Genomic DNA, 23,375 nt, shown 5'->3' with positions numbered 1-23,375 from the left:
GAGCCAGAGGGTGAATTGTGGTAGGCTAAGTATTCTCCCCCAAAGATATCCACATCCTAATTCCTGAAGCTGGTTAATTCCTACATGCCATCAAGGAGTTTGGGCTTTTGACCATTAGCTTCCTATTCTCCTGGGTGGCACCGCTGAGTAAAACAGCCAATATTTCAACACTGCAATTCTCAGTGTTTAGTGTTTGGTTCTGGTAGCACTGGGTGGATGGACTCTTTTCATTCTGTAACACTTCTTTACATCTGACTTCCAACAGGAGAAAGGCAGTCACTGTGGTGCCTCTTATAACTTAGGCCTCTATCCTGCACAATGTCCTTCTGCCACATTCCATAGGTAAAAGCAAGTCACGGGGCCAGCCCAGACAGGCTCCATTTCTCAAAGGGGAAGTGTGGCAAAGAACCTGTGGCCATCTTCAGTTCCCTGTACCACTGCATTCCTTCCACGCACTTCCTCCCCTGTTCTTTCTCTACCCAATATTACAGTGTTTGAGGACTGGGCTCCAGGGCTGGATTTTTCCATGTTTAAATTCCAACTCAACCACCTACCTATTCTTGGGCTTGAGCAAGTTACTATACCTCTGTGCCTCAATTTGTTCAAACATTAACTGGGAGGTGGGAGCATAAATTCTACATCATGGTGTTACAGAAACAGGGGAGTCCAAAAACAAACCCCAGAGTTTGCGGCTGGGAGGTAGGGAGCAGGAAGCAGCTTCCAGGATGCCCTTGCATGCCTGGGGCTAGTGGCTGGAAACATTGTTGCAAAGATCCGCTTTACTTCTAAGACTCAGGAAGATGGGAGGGATCTTGGACTGTGGGTGGGTACGGAAGAAGCAGACAGAGCCTATGCAGGGTTCTGTGAATGGTCAGGACTGTTTGCAACACCCACTGCATGAGAGGACACAGGGGGAGAGAGGAGGCAGGGAGGAAGAGAGGAGCTGTAGACATTTTGGGCTGGCTCTGGCTCTAGGAGGCTCTCTCTCTCAGGCTCTCTCTGGCCCTCACGCCCTCACTCTCTGGTTCTTGTGGGCTCCCTCCATCTGGCTTGGAGCAGGGGTCTCCAGGCTGCTTAAAGAAGAAGCTCTTGCCAGGCGATTTTGAGGAAGAGAGGAGATCCACGTGGTTTACAGGAAGAAGGCAGTTTGCAAGGAGGCTGGAATCCAGGCGGTCCTGCATTGAGAGCTGAAGGGCACCACAGCACAGAAAGTCTAACAGAACCCTTGGGCTGCTTCGATTGAAACAGAACCCCACGGGCTGTTTAGTTAGGGGCCCGATTGCCCGCTGCCAGAATTATAACTCTGAATACCAGAGTTTGGTGAAAAGAAAAAGAATTGTTTATTTACACATAGTCCTGCCTCCCCCTCCCAGACCTGGCCAGTCTTAGGAACGTCAGAAACACCGTTTCCCTACTTCCTAGGCACAGTTCAGCTTTATCAGTAGCTGCCAATCACTCAGTTCTGATTGGGGAGGTCCTTTCTGTGCTGTGGTGCCCTCCAGCTCTCAATGCAGGACTGCCTGGATTCTCAGCCTCCTTGCAAACTGACTTCTTCCTGCAAACCACATGGATCTCCTCTCCTTCTCAAAGCAGCCTGGCAAGAGTCTCTTCTTAAAGCAGCCTGGAGACCCCTGCCCCTCCAAGCCACATGGAGAGAGCCCACAAGAGCCAGAGAGTGAGGGCGTGAGGGCCAGAGAGAGCCTGAGAGAGAGAGAGAGCCTCCTAGAGCCAGAGCCAGCCCAAAATATGTCCACAGCTGCCTCCCTTCCTCCCTGCCTCCTCTCTCTCCCTCACTGCGTCCTCTCACGCAGTGTGTGTTGCAAACAGTCCTGACCATTTACAGAACCCTAGGTAGGCTCTGTCTGTTTCTTCCATAGCAGTCCAAGATCCCTCCCATCTTCCTGAGTCTTAGAAGTAAAGCGGATCTTTGCAACAATGTTTCCAGCCACTAGCCCCAGGCATGCAAGGGCATCCTGAAAGCTGCTTCCTGCTCCCTATCTCCCAGCCGCAAACTCTGGGGTTTGTTTTTGGACTCCCCTGTTTCTGTAACAAAAGGACCTCCCCAATCAGAACTGAGTGATTGGCAGCTACTGGTAAAGCTGAACTGTGCCTAGGAAGTAGGGAAACGGTGTTTCTGACTTTCCTAAGACTGGCCAGGTCTGGAAGGGGGAGGCAGAACTATGTGTAAATAAGCAATTCTTTTCCTTTTCACCAAACTCTGGTATTGAGAGTTATGATTCTGGCGGCTGGCAATCGGGCCCCTAACTAAACAGCCCATGGGTTCTGTTTCAATCGCAGCAGCCCAGGGGTTCTGTTACAATGGGGTTGTTGTGAGAATTCAATGAGTGAATACAAAGTGCTGAAACAGTGCCTGGCTTTAGTGAGCGCTTCATAAATGTTATCTATTATTAATATTTGGTGAATCTAGTTCTTAGCGGGTGCAGAACACAGAGGAGTGAGGCTGGGCCTTGGGTTTAGGCTCCAGGCAGCAGGTGTTAGAGGAAGCAATACATACATTCCATAAGAAGTCACCCTGGCATCAAAATGCCTCAACTTAGTCGATTACATGAGGGGTATTTTAGGAGAGGGTGTCTTCTTTGTCAGTTTCAGAAAGTGCTCCCTCTAAGACAGAGCACTTATTTCTGTAAAGTTGGAATTCTACATCCTATTCACTAAAAGGTAATCTCAAAATCATCTGAAGTTCAGCTTTTCCTGATTTTTTTAGTGCTTCAACTTGATCCTATCAAGCCTTGGACCCCCAATACTTAAGAACCCTTTCTTACAAGGGCACTTTTAGGATTCAAAGGAAAAGCCTACAATAGAAGCTTTCTTCTAGATTCTGGATATTGGCAATTCCACTCATGGCACACAGCACACTCAGCCCTGAGCAGCCATGATATATGTACGGCAGCAGAGTCTGGGCAGGAAATCCAGCAGCTCCCGCTGCACATGACAGAACGCAGAACCCCAGGCACACAGACCCTGTGGTGAGGGGAGTGGGCAGAGCTGCAGGAATGAATTGGGGGAGCCGAGGGCAGACCTCTGTGGGTGTTGCTAGTCTCTCTCTCTGACCATTAATCATACTCTGTGGTTGAGTCTTATTTTTCCAGTTCCATTCTTACACAAACAGGTTAATCATTGCTCTAAGAGAGAGAGGAAGGAAAAAATGATTTAAATCCACTCAGAGGCTAAGAGTAATCATACTATTGCATTAGTTCAGATATTACTCTGGGGCAAGATTGCTATTAGTCTGCCATAAGTCATCTGAACATTCTGTAATAAGCCTCCTTGCCATTATTTATTACTTTTTACAGCACAAAATATTCAAGTGTAGTCTGAGAGTAAAAGTAGTTATGCAGAGCTTATGCCTAAAATTCTGAAATAAACATGTGTCCTTACTGTCTTCAAGTAATATTTTTGTCATATTAAGTACAGATATAGCACTGTGCTAGGCACTGACGGATGGGGATTAGATATAGGAAAAGAGAAGCAGATGTTTATTGAGCCCATATTCTGGTCAAGGCACCCTGACAATATTGGATACTAATAGATCCTGGAAGTCACAGTCTGTCCTCAATAGCTTATAGTACAGATGTGGAGATGACACAGACATAAATGGGTAGCATTTTCATTTTACCCATATTTTCTTCCAGATTTATTGAGGTATAATGGACAAGCAAAAATTGTATATATTTAAGGTGCACAATGTGATGTTTGACATTTGTATACATTGTGAAAAGGGTAGTCCAGTCAAGCTAATTAACATATTCATCACCTCCCATAGGTCCTAAGGACAGGGTAAGAATAATTAACATCTAATCTCATAGCAAATTTCAAATATACAACACAGTATTATTAATTATCCTCACCCTGCTGTACTAAATTAGATCTCCATAACTTATTCATCCTGTATATTTGAAACTTGTACCCTTTGGCCAACATTTTCTTATTTTCTACATCCCTTAGCCCCTGCAAACCACCATTCTACTCTCTGCTGCTGAGAGTGAAACTTCTTAAGATTCTAGAAGTAAATGATATGCCATATGTGTCTTTCTGGGTCTGGCTTATTTCACTTAGCACAATGTCCCCACATTTATTCCTGTTATCACGAATGACAAGATTTTCTTCTTTTTAAAGGCTGAATAATAGTTGCTCTGTGTGTGTGTGTGTTACATTTTCTTTACCCATTCATTTCATAATGAATGCTTAGATTGTTCCTGTATCTTGCCTATTATGGATATTGCTGCAATGAAGTAGAGTTGCTGGATCTTATAGTAGTTCTATTCTTAATTTTTTGAGGAACTCCATGTTGTTTTTCACAATGACTCTACCAATCTACATTCCCATCAAGAGTGTGCAAAAGTTCTCTTTCCTTCACATCCTCCACACTTATCTTTTGTCTTGTTGATAGTAGCCATCCTAGCAGGTAGGAGGTGTTATCTCATTGTAGTTTTAATTTGCATTTCCCTGGAGATTAGTTGTGTTCAGTACCTTTCATATACATGGTGTTCATCTGCATGTTTCCTTTTTAGAAATGTCTATTCCTTTAACCATTTTTAATCAGAATATTTGTTTTCTTATTTTTAGTTATTTGAGTTTCTTATATATTTTGGATGTTAACTCCTTATCAAATATATGATTTGCAATATTTTCTCCAGTCTATACATTTTCTTTTTACTCTATTGATTGCTTCCTTTGTTGTGCAGAAGCTTTTTGGTTTGATGCAGTCCTGTTTGTCTATTTTTACTTTTATTGCTTGTGCTTTTGGGGCCACATCCAAAAATTCATTGCCAACACCAATGTCAAGAAGCTTTTTTTCTGTGTTTTCTCCCAGTAGTTTTATAGTTCTAAGTCTTATATTTAAGTTTTTAATCTATTTTAAGTTGGGTTTTATATATGGTATAAGTTAAGGGTTCAATATCATTCTTTTACATATGGAAATCCAGTTTTCCCAATAGCATTTATTGGAGAGAACATTCTTTCCCAATTGCATGTTCTTGGCACCTTGTCAAAGATCAGTTAACTGTATGCCCGTAAATTTAGTTTTAGGCTCTCTATTCTGTTCCATTGGTCTAAATATCTGCTTTCATGCTGGCCCCATACTGTTTTAATTCCTGTAGCTTTGAGTGCATTTTGAAAGTAGGCAGTATGATGCCTCCTGCTTTGCTCTTCTTATTCAAGGTTGCTTTGGCTTAAGACAACATATTAACATTAAGAAACAGTTTGAGGCTAAGTGAGAGTTTGGATTGTAAGTGTGAGCTCTTGTTGTCGTGGAAGCCTTTCTCAAGGAGCAGTGCTTTGGGTTATGAACATAATCTAGAGGTTAAGGAGCATGGGCTCAGCATCCAGATCCAGATTCTGGCTCTATTATGTACCAGCTGTGCAAATCTGGCAAGCCACTTGACTCCTCTGTGCTTTGGTTGCTTCATCTATAAAATGGGCATGAGTTACATCTCCTTCTCACAGAGTTGTTGTGAAAGTTAAATGAAGTTAAAATACTTAGACTAACCACATCATTAGTGCCATCAAGTGCTAGATATTAATATGTTTATTGTTTTGATGGGCAGAGAGGAAGGAGGAGCAACAAAATCAAAGGGTTATGGCAGGGGATGATATAAGCCATCTTTTATGGGACAGGAGTAATTAGCACAGGGTTGTCACAGTCACTCCCACTCCCCATCCTCCTGCCTAGCTTGGCTCTTGGAGCCAGAGTGTGTGGGAAACAGAGGTAAATGGAGAGGGACACAAGATTTACTGTAGTCAGACTCTTGTATTCCCTTTGACGTTCTTCAAGAAATTCCAGTAGGGTTTGTATTTCTTTTACATTATTCTTGCCCTCTAACTTCTCTTTATTTAAATGTAGAACAGGGGCAGAGACTGGCAAGAGGGACTTCTGATTATTGTCCCCTAATCTGAAGTGATCTCAGCTACCTCTGAATCTTCAAGGCACTTTGTTTGAACTAAGTTTTTGTTTGTTTTTTTTTAACCCTTGACATAGTCTATATTATAGTATGTTTATATTTGTATATCTTGTGTGCCCCTGATAAACCACATCAAGATAAAGGCTGGGCCTTACTTGCTGTGTATTCTGACCACAGTGCTTGACACAGGGTATCTTGCACTAATTATTAAAAAAGGGTATTTTCTAGGGTCAGTGATGAACTCAACTTTAAATAGTCTTAAGAATTTTATAGTTCCCATCTTGAACAGGATTTCTGTTCATTTCAAAAACTTGGTGGGCATCTTCAATATGAAGGTAAAATGTGGTTTCTTGTTTTCATTTCAGATTCCTGGCACTGGGCAGATTTGAGAAACCTTGGCCAGCCTTGGACAAGCAACGGCAGCTCCACACTGGTTTTCTCCTGAGGTACAGCAGCTTATTAAGAATGTGCTGGAACTGGGATTGTAATACTGTTAATGTAATTGGCTCCCTAGTCTGATAGCTGTGAGCATACTTTGAAAGCTCGAATAGGTATTTTGAGATAAATTGCACTTTCAGCCTATGATGCAAAGAAACCTCTTTACTGCACAGTATTTAAAAAGCAACTCATCAATACTGCACTTTAGAAAATATCACAGGACTGGCAAACACCCAGATAAATTTTGGATTTGTTATTCTTTCCAGTGATATCATTGTATAAGAAATTCTTATAATTTCAAATAGAAGTTTAGAGAAATAGTTTTATAGTATTTAATTTACTCCTTCCCAGTACCCCCCAGGCCAGTGGGGATTAATATATAACAAGGCAAGTTTCAGTGGGGTCAAGAAGGATTTCAGAGAAATAAGAGAGACAAGAGAGTCCCATTAAGACAGCAGAGTGTGACCTATTTATTAAATGCCATTTGAAGCTGCAGGTTACAAAACAGTGGTTTTAATCCTGTTAGAGACAATTTTTCCCTATTTGTTTTTACTTTTTATTGAAAAATGATATACATTCAGTGAAGTACATTAATCCTAAATGTAAAGCTTAATGAATTTTTACAAGGACACCTACTTGTATATAGCATCACGTCAAGATATAAACCATTTCTAGCACCCCAGGGACCTCCCTGAAGGTATACTCTCCTAAATTCTATCACTGAGACAAATTTGCCGGTTCTTAAACTTCATTTAAATTCAGTCATACAATATGCACTCTTACGATCTGCTTTTTAACTGAATTTTATGTTTGTGTGACTCATCAATGTTGTTGCATGCTTTACTTGTCTATACTTTTATCTTATATATAATATGTGTATATTATATGTATAATAAGTGTATATTATACATATAATATATGCTGTGTAGTATTCCAGTGTATAAATATATCACAGTTATTTAATTCTGTTGTTGATAGACATTTGGACTGTTTCCAGATTGGGGCTCTTATGAATAAAGCTTTTGCGAATAAATAATATTGCACATGTCTGTGGTGCCATCTTTACCAGTCCTCTTGGGCACGTACATAGGAGTGTAAGTGCTGGAACACAGGAAGGCATATGTTTAGTTTCAGTAGATACTCTCAGACATTTTCCAAAATAGTTATATCAATTTATATTCCTACCAGCAATGTGTAAGAGCTCCAGTTGCTCTATCTCTTCTCCAACAGTTGGTTTTATTCAATTTAAAAAAATGTCAGCCAAGAGAGCCTTTATAAGACACCATCGCCACAGAATTTTACATAATTCTCTGGGGGCAAGACTCACGCATCGGTACTTTTAGAAGCTCTCCCAGGTGACTCTCCTGTGCATCTGTCCTAACTTGGTTGTCAGTCAGAATCAGCTGCAGAACTTGAAAAGGTATAGGCTCTGGGGTTCTGTCCCAGACCTGCTGAATCAGATTCTTCAAGGGAGAACCTGTGATTTTGACTCTTCTGAGAGGTGATTTGAATTCAACTAGTCCTAAATTAGGCAACCACAGATTTAAGACATGGTCATTTAAAAATTTAGATTTCTTTTTTAAATTGAGAAAGATATATATTGTAAGAAAAAAAACAAAAACAAAAAATAACAGTTCATTTGTATATACCATGGAAAGTAAGTCTTCTTCCTAATCTACATTTCCAGTGTCCTTCCATAGAGGCCACTGCATTGTTAAGTTTCATGTTCTGTGCATATCCTTCTGAAAATCTTCTGAATGTACGGTATTTGGCTTTTCCTTTATCATCAGGCCTCAGAACTTCACACCATGACACCTAGGTCACCACCATGTTCTGATCCCTCCTCTACAAGCCCTGGCTCATATTCACTCTGTCTCATTGGTTGGAACTGGGTCACACATTCACCCCTGAATTAATCACCATAGCTGGGGAACATGGAAGATGCTGATTGGCTTAAGCCAATCCCTAGAGCTGAAGACTAGGTGATTTTACCAAAGTAAGTGTTTATAAATGTGAGTAAATTTCCCAAAGGAAAATCAAGTAAATGGTCTCCACAGAGCCATGATGGCTAACACTTAATACCATTAAGACAGTGCACCCTAGAATTATCAAAGACCCATTATGATAGCAGGTTACAGTCTTCTGGTCAAGAGAGGTTCCCCCAGTAAGTCTGGCCTAAACACCACAAGGTGCTCATAATGTTTGTTTTCTTGTCTTCTTTCCCCTTATCTTACTAGTAGGAGAATGGAGGCTATGCTTGGGGACATAAATATGCATATATTTAACTGTAGTATATAATGCCAAACAGGTCTCCAAAGTTGTGCCAATTTACAAACCCATCACAATGTAAAAGATTCCATTTTAACCACATTATCCCCAACATTAGTTATTTTCCATCTTTCTCTTTAAGCCACACTGGTGGATGTATAGTGGAATTATAACATGGTTTCATCTGCACTTTCCTTATGACAAGTGCACCTGAACAGCTCTTCACATTTTGCATGCCCATGTGGATATCATCTTTTTTGAGATATCAATTCTATATCTTTTTAAAGAAAATCTTATGGTGTTTTCCTCCCTGTTCTTTCTCATTTCCCTTGCTGTGTAAAAACTTCCTCCTTCCTTTGTTTGCCATGACCCCTAAAAAGTCTTTATAACATTTGAATTTTTAGGGTAAATTTTTTTCATTTTATCTGGGGGCTTATACTAAATCATCCTTCGTTCCTCTTTTTAATGAGAATTATTTTATTTTAGTAATCAGTTATTATGGCACTAAAAATATAAAATAAAGCACCTCATTTCTTCAGAAATGTTAAATTAGAAGTATAACCTACTAGTCAAAGCAAATCTGCTCAAGTTGTTTTCTGGAAGATAGTTGAGCTTTAGACCAAACCAGTGAGAAAGAAATATCTGGTAAATTTGTAACTTTAATTTCATTACTGTAATCTGACTAAATTGAAATGTGATTAAAATGTATATCAATACTTATTAGTGAAATGTATACAAGATTATAAAATGCATACATGATTACAGAATACAAGGTTACGTTCTCAGTCAGAAACATGACCTAGAATGATTCCTATGAAGCTTTTACAATGTGATTTGAGTCCATTAATATAGATATATTAAAAACAAATATGTAGACCAATTAGAGCCTATTTCAGTTAAAATTTCACAGCCACATTATGTTAGTTCAATTTTTATAAAATATTTTTGCAGACAATCTTCACTCATATTTTTTAAGTCTCAAATATTTTGCATGAGTTTTAACCAATAAAGTTTGGTTGCCATTGTTTTGATACAGGTATCCACATTTTCTGCACCAAGATGCTATGCTGTGCCAGAACCCCCATTTTGCATTCTGTGGGAATTGTATATCTACGTCCAATAAACTCAGCCAGTAGAAATGTATTCCTAATTTCACATGGACTTATCTTAGAAAATACCTCAGAGAAACTGGAAATAAACACACCCATATGTGGTCAATTAATTTATGACAAAGGAGTGAAGAATATATAATGGGAAAAAGTCTATTCAATAAATGGTATTGGGAAAACCAGACAGCCACGTACAAAAGAATAAAACTGGGCTTCTATCTTTCACCATAAACAAAAATAAACTCAGAATGGATTGAAGACTTGAGCATAAGACCTGAAACCATAAAACTCCCAGAAGAAAGCATAGGAAATAAACTACTTGACATGAGTCTAGGCAACAACTTTTTGGATTTGTCACCGAAAGCAAAGGCAACAAAGGCAAAACAACAACAACAACAAACAAACAAGGGGGACTACATGAAACTAAAAAAGTTTCTGTACAGCAAAGGAAAAACCATCAACAAAATGAGAAGGCAACCCAGCGAATGGGAGAAAGTATTTGCAAATAATAATTTTCTAAACATATATAATCACTCATAAACTACATAGAAATAAACAAACACTCTGATTTTAAAGTGAGCAGAGGATCTGAGTTGACATTTTTCTCAAAGAAGACATACTAATAGCCAAAAAATACATGAAAAGATGCTCAACATCACTAATCCCCAGGAAAATGCAAATCAAAACAACAACAAAATCACCTCACACCTGATAGGATGGCAATTATTGAAATGACAACACACAATAAACGCTGGTGAGGATGCAGAGAAAAGGAAACCCTTACACATTTTTGGTAGGAATGAAAATCAGTCCAGCCACTATGAAAAGCAGTGTGAAAATTCCTCAAAAATTAAAAATAGATCATATGATCTAGCAATCCCACTTCTGGGGATATACTTGAAAGAAATGAAATCATTATGTCAAAGAGATATCAGCATTACCATGTTCACAGCAGCATTATTTAAAATGGCCAAGATATGAAAACTACCGAAGTTTTTACTGACAGAAAAAGAGATTTAAAAATGTGAGATAAAAAGATATACATATTTATATACACATGATGATATAATTCAGCCATTAAAAAAAAAAAAAGGAAATTCTCCCATTTGCAATGACATGGATCAGACAGAGAGAAAAAGAAATCTGATTTATATGTGGAATCAAAACAAAACAAAGCAAAACAAAACAAAATAAAACAAAATCTCGACTCATGGACAGAGAGAACAGACTGGAAGTGCTATAGATGGGGGTGAGGAGGAATGAGCAAAGCGGGTAATGATGGTCTAAAGGTATAAACTTCTGGTTATAAGATAAATAAGTCCTGGGGATGTGATGTCTAGCCTGGTTACTATACTATACTGTATTAAATATTTTCAAATTGCTAAGAGAATAAATCCCTAAAGTTCTCATCACCAGAAAAATTACTTTTGTAACTACGTGTGGTGATGAATGTTAACTATACTTATTGTGGTACTCATTTTGAAATATATACATATATCAAAGAGTTATGTTGTACTCTTAAAGCTAATACAATGTTATATGCTAATTATGTCTAAATTTTTAAAAAGAAAAGAAAATCCTTCAACGGAAACATAACAGGTTTTTTTATTGTTAGATTGTTTTCTACCATCTTTTAATTTTTAATTTACTAAAAATTTCAAAATTACTTTGTCAGTACTGTCATAGAAGAAAGGGATCAAAGCTGCTCCTCTCCCCTGCCCAAATTACAGCCCGGCAGGAAAAGCACAGACCAAAGGCCAAAATCGTAAAAACTTTCAATTAACTAATAATTGCTGGCATGTTTCCTTCCATTTAAATATCTTTGCCTCATTATCTCTGGTGGATTTTCAAACCCTTAGGTCACTAAAGTCTGCTTTTGAGACCAAGACAATTCCTCCCCCAAAAGTCAGGGGAAATATAAAAAAATGAAATTAGTGATTAAGGATATACATTAATTAATACAATCATTTTGGCTTAATTATTTAAAGTCCAGTTTTTTTTTTCCTTCAGGACACCTGAAAATATACTATCCCCCAGCTATCAGAATTATACTGAGATCTGTCATTTCTCACTGACAGATTTTTAGCTCTTGCATACACAAGGGAAGAAATAGAAAGACTCTCGCAGGTGATCCACACAAAAGTTATTGTGCGACGACACATACACACACCACTTGAAAGGAAGGAGGGTTTTATACACTTGAAATATCTGGGCTGACAGACTTGCTTGTGTTTGCGTTGTAGAACTGACTGTGGCAGTGGGAGCGGGGAAGAGGTGGTGGTAGCACAGGGTGCATTTTTCCAGGGGGCGGGGGCATGACTCTCTGGAGTTGAGCATCATATTCATTTGAACTGATGCTGCCTGGGGACTCTCCTGTGGATCCTCCTCTAGCTTCCCCTATGCCTTCTGAAAGGTTCCTCTTTCAAACAGATCTGTGGCAAGAACTGGGGCTTTGAGTCATAATTTATATGTTTTTTCTTCTGCCTCCAAGGCCAGCTCCTCTGGGTCTTCTCTGCTGGATCCCCTCCCTCACAGCTTGTAAGTATTGGAATGCCTGGATTTTGTTCTTAGACCTTTTTTCTTGTCTAGCTATGTTCATTCCCTAGGGGATTTCTACCCATCTCATGAATTAAACAGATGCACGTGCTGATAACTCCCAAATGTGCTGAATCCATTTATCCAACTGCCTATATAATATCTTAAATCGAAGTTTCAGGAAGAATTTTGAACATATCTAAAATACAAACCTATATTTTTCCACCCAAGTAAAATTTAACCTTTTCTCTCGTTCCTAGTTCAGTAAATGGCTCCATTTATCCAGTAGCTCAGGCTTGAATTCTTATTGTAACCTTTTACTCCTCATTCTCAACTGTTACATCTAATTCAATCTGCAGATATTATCACTTTTATCTCCAAAATACCTACCACTTCTCACCTCCTTCACCATAACAACCTTCCCCTGTCACCACCAGCTCTTCCCTGCCACAGCCTCCTACCTTTCATGTTGCCTCTCTTCTGTCTAGTCTGCAGAGGGTTCCCAAGACTGACCATTACAAAATATTAATCATATCACATCACCTCTGTCTCATACCTCTAAGGGCTTCTCATGTTATTCCCAGAATAGGGCTCGAAGCGCTGGTCCTGACCTGTGGGTCGTGTAAGGCTCTGTGTGATCTGTCCGGCTGCCACTCTCATCTCCTCTCTCACTGCTCTTTGCCCCTGTGCCTCTGCTGTGTCCACATGGGCCTCTGCACGAGCCTTACACACACCCAGTATTCCCACCTCAAAGCCGTGAAACCTGGAACACTCCTCCCACAGTCTTTCCACAGCTCATTCCCGCGCTGTGTCCAGGTCACCGATCACCAGTCATCTTCTCTTGAGAGGCCTCTTCTCACTGCCTCTGTAAAATCTCACCCTTCCCACAACACAGTAGGTTGCTCCATAGGCAATTGCTGTTTCTGTAGGCCCAAATGGTAGAATATTGTCAGTTTTAATTAGTTCAACACACGCATATATAACATTGTACTTACCTGTCATCCTTTGCATATGTATGGGCTTACTGTTTGTTTATTGATGTATTGTCTGTCTCCTCCTGATGACTGCAAGTATCTGCAGGGCAGCCACCTGGATGGCTGATCTCTGGACAGCTCCTGGAACAGAGGCATCCACAGGTCACGTGCTGTGCTCTCCTTCCACCCTTTGCTGGCCTTTTGATAAACTAAGCTCAGTAAGCTGCTCTCTGTGCAGACGCACTGCCAATCCCTTTCTGTAGGGACCTTTCAGCAGGCCAATCCCTCCCGCTCCTTATCAAGAGCTATACTCTTGTACCCTCAGAATTTTATTTTTGAGTTCCTGTGGTCCCTTATATTGGTTTCTTTTTCAGATTGTCTATTTATAGGATTAGACTATAATTTCCTCTGAATTCTTGAGAGCTGTGCACATACTCACATTTAGGACCCATTCAGAGGCTCTTCAGAATGGTTTTTCTTTGTCATTTTAATTCCCCCTGTGACAGACACTCCCAGATGCCCAGCCTTTGGGTTCCTGTACTTCTGCTTCCATAACCAGTTCACCCTGGGAGGTGAGAATTGAATCTGGGAGAGAAGTTCCTTTTATTTCTTCCTCTTCCTCTGCATAATGAAATTATCAGCAAGACAAAGTTGAAAATACATTATATATTCTGCTTTTATAATATGTTCTCTATCCAAACTCAGAGGGCTGCTAACTTTCCCTTAATACAATGCCTTGCAAATGTATCAAACCTTACTTAGCTGAGGATATTAGATCTGCTTATGTTATGGCAGGTGCTTTACAAACCATTTCACAGTGGGTGGAAGCTTCAGTTATGAATATGACAGTGTTTAGGACTCTCCCCAAGAAATGCACCAAAGACCATAACTCGAGTTCTCAGTTATAGTTGATTCAAAGTATTGTTTGAGTGCCAGCATTAAAGAAAAAGTAGCTAATGTCACATGTTAAAGATGGTAAGGCAGACCATTCAGGACCATTGCGAAGGTCCTGGAACTATTGCAGTGGGGTTTTGTGGTGGGGAGCATAGACTGGGCTCGGCTCCAAATGCAGCACGGACAGTGGAATTTATAGCCACAGAGTAGGGTGAGGGGTCAGCAGATGGAAACTTACTAAGAGGAAACATCAGCTGTAAGGGGTTGGGGCAGTGGGTTCTGGCTAAACCGTTCTAAGAGGATTCTTGCTTGAAGATAGGTCAGGGTGATCAGACATCACCTGGGGGACAGTGGAGGATGAGAGGCTTGATTAGATATGGAGGGTGATCAGGTATTGAGGGTGAGGGTTCTGGTTGAACCAACTCAGCAGAGTTCTTGCTTAAACTGGATTTTCTGAGGCAGTGCACAGATGGGCCCGGGAGAAGGTTCAGGAGTGTGAGTAAAGTTTGGTCAAACGGAGAATCTTTGTCAGCAGGTTGCAAGTGAGGTGGGGAATAGCACAGGGTAGGAATCAAAAGTCTGGGCTTTGAGTCAGACAGACTCATTTTTGAATCTTACTGCTCCTGTGTGTATTAGACAGAAACCAAACCAGTAATTTTAACAGGACATAATTTAATAGAGTATGAGTATTAGAGACCCAAAGAGCTAAGAAAGGGTTACTAGGGCACCAGAGAGATGGTAACCTTGGGAAGCAGCAACTGCCCCTGGGACTACTGGAAATGAAGACAAGAGGATGAGTTCAGAACCTGGAAGCTCCAAGTAGGACCCTTTATAAATGGGACCCAGACCTCCAGGAAGGAGGTGCTGGTCTACTGGTGCTTGTACATCAGAGGGGCTAGCTCTGGAATGTGGAAAATCACTGTTACTGAGGTGAAATGTTACAGGGCTGGTGGGAACAGTACCAGGAAGCAAACAGAAGACACCTTACCCAGCCTTATCCTGCTAGAGAGCCAACAAAGAGCCACTGACAAAGCAGAAATGGCGTTTGCAAAGTCCCAGTCTTAGAGGCACAGGGCAGAGCATTAGGAGAATGGTTTTTAAACAGAAAGAAATTGCATAGTAACCAGTACAATAGCCTTATATGAATGAACTTTTCTAAGCTTCAGTTGCTCTATCTTGTATTGACAGCAGCTTCAGATCTGACTATGTCCCTGATACCTCACAGAGCTCACTCCAGCGACCAGACCAGATGGTGACAAGGGAAGAGAGAAGGAAAAAGGAGAGAAGAAAGATGCGAGAAAGGAGAAGTGGGAGGAGAGAATGGAAGGAATTTGAGAGGTGCCCTGGGCACATGTAGCCACTTCTAAGGGGAGATTTAACACCACAGGGGAAACGGCCAAAGCCCTGTGGTCCATCCGTTTTTAAAATGGGAAAAGGCTTTTCCCATTTTAAACAAATTACATGCTCTGAGTACTTTTAATGACTCCTAGTGGTTGTCATGATTTTTGCAAAATAAAGGGAACAAATAAATGTAACTGGAGGTACTTGATCATTTGCTAAAAAGTGAAGGCTCATGGCTCAGCTCAAGATGACAGTAGGAGGTCTTAATGAGTTAGACCACAAGTTAATCCTGCCTTGTTTCTCTTTTAACTGATCCCCCCTCCCCCCTTTTTTTTTTGTCTTCTGTGTCTTTGGCTGGCTCTAGCAGCTGTCCCAACTGTGTAATTAAGTCATTTCTAAGGGAGCTGAGCAGCTGGGTGAGCACTATATGTTCTAGTGATCAGTGGCTGTCACGTTGAAGCTTAAAGGAATATTCTGAGTAGTTATCGAACTTATGGGGCCCTATCTTCATGGAAGCCAGCAATGGAAACGTTATTGGTACTCAGACTTCAAGTCTCATCAACAAGTTCAAGGAGGGTTAAAATTCAGAGCCAGCCTGACATCTCCAACAATATTTCTTAGACTGGCTGCCAATGTGGAAAATAGGTGAGGCTAAAAATTTAGTCCAAGGAATTGAAACTGTTCCTGTTCACACCATGCTGAGTTATCTCCCTTTGCCTCTCAGCCTCATTTCCTTCCCAGATAATAATCATAAATTTCCTGCAATGCAAAAGGGTTACTTTCTGGAAGTGTAAATTGAAATACACTGGCTGTATAAACTTATGAAATTAGTTTTGCAGGTGGAAGAAATCTTAATTAAATGGCTGCTTTGAAGTAAGAAATAGTCGTGAAGCATTTTTATTATGTTCACCTTGGCACCAGCCACATTCACTTTAATGACCTAATTTCTATTTTTCTTATTTAATGGATGACATTAGATTAGCTTTCCCAACAGGTTCATTTCCAAAAGGTTAATAAAATCAAGATAAGTACACAGGGTAGATATTAGGGTTTCTGCTTAAAACCACCAATACTCCACAGTCCTGGATTCCACTTTCTGTTTGGGGAAGAGATGAGATTTATCAGAAAAACTAGTCCTTCTTTTTATACTAAATGGCTATGTCCTCTGTACGAGGAAATCACTTAGCTATTGAAATGAGTAAATTTTACACAAAATCAGGTTTTATGTGACTTTCCATAATAAAAAATTGAACAAAAGTAATAAATTTAATGTACTATCAGAATCAAAACTTGGAAATTTAAAAACTGATGTGTAATAACCCAGTCTTATCAGGGAGTTAGGGGACAGGGTTTTGAAGCATTTATTAAGGGCAGAAACAAAAGTAAAACTTAAGTTTTTAATATACTTTTAAAAGGTGAGACCATACTCACCCTCTATTACACCAGGCTTCTTCTGGAAAGAGCATAGGATTTTTTGGTCAAAGGCCTTCGTTTGTTGTTCTGTCATTTCCAGAGGAGATGAAATAACAGGGACTGGCTTTACAATTCCTGCCTGAAACAATAAAAAAACTAGAAAAAATGACACAGTGGTTTTCAAAATATGAACATTAGGAAACAAAGGACTATGACTCTTGAAAAAATGGTAAAAAAAAAAAAATGAGGTGAGTCTTACAGTCTATATATAGTCAATGCAATCCTAAACGAAATCTCAAAAGTATTTTTTATAGAAACTGGAAAGCAAATTCTAAAATTGGTGTGGAAATGCAAAGGACCAAAAATAGTCAAAACAACTTTGAAAAAGAATAAAATTAGAGGGCTTAAATGACCTGATTTCAAGACTTATTATAAAGCTATAGTAATCAGACAGTACGGTATTGGCATAGAGAGAGCAAATAGATCAAGCTGATATTCAACAAAGGTGCAAAGGAAATTCAATGGAGAAAGAATAGTCTTTTTCAACAAATGATGCTAGAACAATTATCCATTTTCAAAAAAAGAAAAGAGGAAAACAGGTTAATGAATAAAAAAACTTCAATACATAGTTCACATCATTTTTGGTAAAAAAAAAAAATACACACACACACACACACACACACACAAACTGAATCATAGACTTAAAACTAAAACCCCAAACTATAAAACCTCTACAACCTTTGTGACCTTGAGTTAGGCAGACTTTAGTTATGGCATCAAAAACAACCTACAAAAAGAAGAAAGAAAAAAAGAAAATTTTCATAAATTGGACTTCCTCAAAATTTAAAAGTTGTTTTCAAAAGACAGTAAGAGAATGAAAAGATAATCTATAGAATGAGGAAAAATATTTGAAAAGTCACATAACTGATAAATATTCATATCCAAAAATATATAAAGAACTCACAAAACTCCACAATAACTCAGTTTTTAAAATGTACAAATGATTTGAACAGACACTTCAGTAAATAAGATATATGAATGGCTGATAAGTACATCAAATGACACTTAACATCATTAGTCATTAAGGAAATGCAACTTGAAACCACAGTGAGACAGTATTACAAAGCTATGCCAATGTATAAAATGGAAAAGACTGACCATATCAAGTGTTGGCAAGGATGTGGAGAAACTGGAACTCTTATACACCATTGATATGTGAAATGCACAAGCACTTTGGAGAACAGTTTAGCTTTTTCTTAAAAAGTTAAAAACATACCTATCTTTTACCTCAGATATCCCATTTCTAGGTATTTACCTAAAAGAAATGGAAGCTTATATCCATTACAAGGACTTGTATATCAATGTTCACAATAGCTTTATTCATAATAGCTCCAAAACAGAAATAACTCAAATGTCCATCTCCAGGGGATAAATTGTGGTATATCCATATAAAAGAATATTGCTCAAGAATAAAAGAGAATGCACTACTGATACACATAGCAACATGAATGAATCTGAAGATAAGTATGCTGAATGGACAGAGCAAGACCAAAAGAAGTGCATACTGTATGTTTTCATTTATATAAAATTGTATAAAATTAAAGTTATAGTCCTAGAAGGCAGATCAATGTTTGTAAGGGGTTGGCAGTGTAGGGATGGAGAGAAAGCAGGGGGTTGTGAAGGCCTTGGGAGGATCCCCAAGGGGACTGAGGAAATTTATGGGGATAATGGATACATTAATTATATATTTTTTTCCAGGCAATATTTACTTATCACCTAGCCTCTGACAGGACATAAATGAGGAGGCTCCCAACTCTGCTATAAACAAGGACCCTCAATCGTGCCTGCCCCTACCAGCTGGAGGGGAAACACCAGGTCCCCTGAGCATCCCTCAAAGCCTACTCCCATCATGGCCACACTGCTGCCACACCACTCACTGCAGAGAGTCACCATGCTCTTATTACAGTCACTTATTGCACCCCTACTATGTGCTAGGCACTATATACTCTATTGGATCGTGTCAACAACAACCCTTTCAGAAATGGACTCTTGTCCCATTTTATAATATAAAGCAGAGGCCACCAAGCTCAACAAACAAGAATGTGGTTCTGTTGGTGGTCAAATGACACCAAGTGTTTGACCATGAACCAGGCTAGACCTTGTTTCAGCAACCTCAGTATTTGAGTTCTGGCAAGAAAGAATTCAGAGCCAAGATTCAAACTATAAGAGAAAGTTTATTTAGAACGTCACAGAGGTAGAAGAAGTGAGTTGTAGAAGAAATGGGCTAAGGAAACAAGTTACAGAGTCAAAAGGAGGGCCCTTAAATCTTAAGAGAAAGAGAGAGGCAAGGAAAATGCATTTGGGAAAAAGGGGGTGGGGAGAGAGCCACACTCATCTTGATTGTAGTGATGGTTTCATCATTTTACACATGTCAAAACCTATCAAACTTTACTTTATGTGAAGTCTATTGTATGTCAATTATATTTCAATAAAGTTGTTTTTAAGAAGGCCTGTGTTCAAGTTATACTTGTGTGATCTCAAACAGGTTTCTTAACCTCTCTGTACCTGAGTTCTCTCAGGGGTCAAACAGGGACATTTATAATAAACATCTCACAAGATGATGTATCAGGTGAGATCCTGAAGTGACACCCATCAGAAAAGCACTAAGTCAGTAGCAGGTAGGGCATCTTGTCCTCCCTGGAAAGTACTTCATGTTCCTATTAATCCCTCAGACAGAGTTCTCTCTCTTTTATCTTCAGAAATCAAAGAGCATGATTTTTGAAGCTTAGGTACTTTAATCTCTTAAAATGCCTTTATAAAGTCAGATGAGAAGGAAAAAATGAGAACACATGGGGAATTAAAAAGCAACAATAGCGTCTGTAGATCTGTTGAGCACTCAGGTGGAAACAGCTTGCCCGATCATCAAGGGACACAGTAAATTCAAGCCATCTGGCTATGTGTGACCCCCCCTTCACATATACATGACATTCACATGATAAAACATTATAGGTCCCAACTTGTTCCCACGGCCACCGTGCCAGAGTCTGGAGAGGCCAGGAAGAAGAACCCTTTTAAGCTCCTAGGAACTTTAGACATCGAGAAAATTCCCTGTGCTAGGGACTCGGTATTTTATGGTTCCTTAAGATCTGTTGTGGCTGGCTTTGGGCATTTTTTGTTAACTAGTAGAATTAAAAGATCATGTGATATTAGAGTAGGAAGATTTATTGTGGTGACTTTAGAATACTGGTTCCACTGTAGCTATAATTATGCAAAGCTAAGAATCCAGGAAAGAACTGCTGGAGAAGGAATTAAAAATAAGATTTTATATGAAAGCACCCACCTTGATCCTGAAAAAAAACAAAGCAACAGTAGCAACTGAACAGAGTCTCAAGCATAGAAACCCGAATACAAACTCACTGACACTGGTGTGAATAAAGCTGAGATCAACTATGTAAAAACATTGTGTGTCCCATACAAAGGCTTTCAATCAAGTAAATAAAGTATCTGTTAAGTTGTAGTCTTTTTTACACTTGTATAAATAATTTATGTACTTATTCTGGCCCTGTTAATCTACACCAGTATAGCATACGGTGGACTTGTCATACTTATTAAGTATAAATGATGGTATTTTAAGAAATAGAATCTCTTCCAGATGGATTTTAAAACTTGCCTTAAAAACAAAAGCACAGGGACTTCCGGTCAAGATGGAGGCACAGCGAGACATGCTTCGCCTCCTCACACAACCGCAGAAAGAATTACAACAAGATCTCAAAAAAACAAAAGTAATAACCAGGACCATCAGAAAATCAAACTACATGGAAGTTTGACAACCAAGGATTTAAAGAAACCACATTAATCCAGATGGGTAAGAGGGATGGAGTTGCAGGGATGGGGTGGACAGGTGGTGTGGATCAGACAAGTGGCAGTGGTGGCAGTGGAATAGACAGTCCCACATTCACATGGAGTGGATAAAAATCGGGAGGGACAACCTGGGAGCGAGTGATCCCAGCCCCAGGTCAGACCGCACAGCCCAGGGTTCCAGCACTGGGAAGATAACATTTCCTCTGTCTGTAACAACCAGTGGGGTTGGGGGTGGCAGAAAAAACTGCCAGGTTTTGTCTCTTAAACAGCCTGTATGGGGCAGCAGAAGAAACTGACAGGGTTTTGCCACTTAAAGAGCCCACATGATCAGACTTAGAATGTATGCAACCCCCAGGGCAGCAACTGGAAGGGCACCGATTGCATATGAGAAGTGGGTGAAGTGACTGCAAATGGGGCAAGTGCCACGCAAACAGCCAGAAGCCAGGTAGCAACATTGTCCCCTTTTGGAGCCCCCCACCACAAACAAAACCACAAAGAGGTAAAGCAGGTGGCTCCACCCTGGCAATTACCTAAGGCTCCAACCCACACAATTAAAAGGTGCCTTTGCTACATAGGCCATACTGCTAAGATAGAGAGTAAAAGCAGCTCTACCTAAAACACAGAAACAAACACAGGGAGGCTGTCAAACTGAGGAGGCAAAGAAATATGGCCCAACTCAAAGAACAGAACAAAACCCCAGAAAAAAAAAAATACTAAATGAAATGAAATGGAGATATCTAACCTTTCAGATGTAGACTTGAAAACACTGGTGATAAGGATGCTCAGAGAAATGACTGAGCATGGAAAAAAAAATAAAGGAAGAAATGAAGTTTACACAAAGTGAAATAAAGAAAAATAGAAAGGGGATCAACAGTGAAGGGAAGGAAGCCAGAATTAAAATCAATGATTTGAAACAAAAGGAAGAAATAAACATTCACCCAGAACAGAAAAAAGAAACAAAAATGCAAAAACAAAAACAGAATAAAACAAACAAAAAAGAAACAAAACAAAAAACAAGGAGAGGCTTAGGAACCTTTGGAACAACTTTAAATGTGCCAACATCCAAATCATAGCATGTTAGAAGGAAAGAGGAAGAGCAAAAAGTTGAAAACTTATCTGAAAAAATAATGAAGTAAAACTTCCCTAATTTGATGAAGGAAATAGACACACAAGTCCGGGAAGCAGAGAGGCCCAAAAAAGTTGGACCCAAAGAGGACCACAGCAAGGCACATGATAATTACAATGCTAAAGGTTAAAGATAAAGAGAGAATCTTAAAAGCAGCAAGAGAAAAGCAGAGAGTTACCTACAAAGGAGTTCCCGTAAGACAGTCAGCTGATTTCTCAAAAGAAACTTTGCAGGCAAGAAGGGACTGGCAAGAAGTATTCAAAGTGGTGAAAAGAATGACCTACAAGCAAGATTACTCTATCCAGCAAAGCTATCATTTAGAATAAAAGGGCAGATAATGTGCTTCCCAGAAAAGGTAAAACTAAAGGAATTCATCATCACCAAGACATTATTATATGAGATGTTAAAGGGACTTATTTAGGAAAAAGAAGATCAAAACTATGAACATTAAAATGACAACAAACTCACAACTATCAACAACTGAATCAAAAAAACAAAAACAAACTAAATAAACATCCAGAACAGGAACAGAATCATATGTTTAAAGATCATTTGGAGGGCTATCAGCTGGGAGGGGAAAAGAGGAGAAATGGGGAAATGGTGCAGGGATTAAGAAGCATAATTGGCAGGAACAAAATAGACAGGGGGATGTTAAGAATAGTATAGGAAAGGGTGAAGCCAAAGAACTTACATTCATGACCCATGGACATGAACCAAGGAGGGGGCATTGCTGGAGGGAGTGGGGATACTGGGCAGATGGGGGCAAAAGGGGAAAAATTGGAACAACTGTAACAGCATAATCAATAAAATATACTTTAAAAGACATTATAAAATTATATCAATTTTAAAAAAGAAAGACTATGCTTTGAAGTCAGGTCTCGGATCAGATCCTGAGTCACCATTCACTGGGTCTGTGACCTTGGACAACTCACTCACCCTTGCGGAGCCTCAGTTTCCTCATTTATAGAACCACTGTTCTGTAGGTTGGCTATGAGGAAGAAACAGGAAAAGTACCTTGGACAGCACCTGGCACAAGGAAAGTGCTCAGTAAGTTTCCCTAAGGTAGCATGCTACTTTGTAGTAGCGCTTGGGTAGGAACCTCCTGGCCCCTCCTTTCTACTGTATTCTGTTGCTACCTCGCCTGTCTGTGGCAGAAGGGTGATTAGACACCAGATGTCTTAGCTCTTATTCTGGTATTCTTGCCACTGTGTAAGGTCTTTTGTTTTTAAAACTCCACGAATAAGAACTCATTTACTAACTAGGGGAAAATGGCATCTAGAGATGAAATCATACTGCTAAGAGACCAGAAAAAAAAACCTTAGGACTGTAATCCAATGCTATTAATTACTAGTTCAACCCCTGGTGTCTCTCTACAGTGCATTCGCATATTGCTATTGCCCTGAACCAGAACCCTTTCTAGGGCTTTACACCAAGTAACCCCCAGTGGCTGGACTGGGCAGGATGCTGTGGGTGCATAATGGTTGCTGTGACGGCC

The 23,375-nt window shown here is 39.6% G+C and overlaps 1 pseudogene; it reads left to right on the top strand.

Annotated features, from left to right (window-relative positions):
- Positions 1–19,885: 19,885 nt before the first annotated feature.
- On the top strand, positions 19,886–20,272 carry LOC150016752 (cytochrome c oxidase assembly protein COX20, mitochondrial pseudogene; annotated as a pseudogene).
- The last annotated feature ends 3,103 nt before the right edge of the window (positions 20,273–23,375 follow it).

This window comes from Furipterus horrens, unplaced genomic scaffold (genome assembly GCF_987537825.1).
Source record: "Furipterus horrens unplaced genomic scaffold, mFurHor1.1.pri manual_scaffold_3, whole genome shotgun sequence".
In the NCBI taxonomy this organism is placed as follows: domain Eukaryota; kingdom Metazoa; phylum Chordata; class Mammalia; order Chiroptera; family Furipteridae; genus Furipterus; species Furipterus horrens.
Note: the sequence above shows the minus strand (reverse complement) of the source record. Positions and strands in the feature narration are given on the sequence as shown.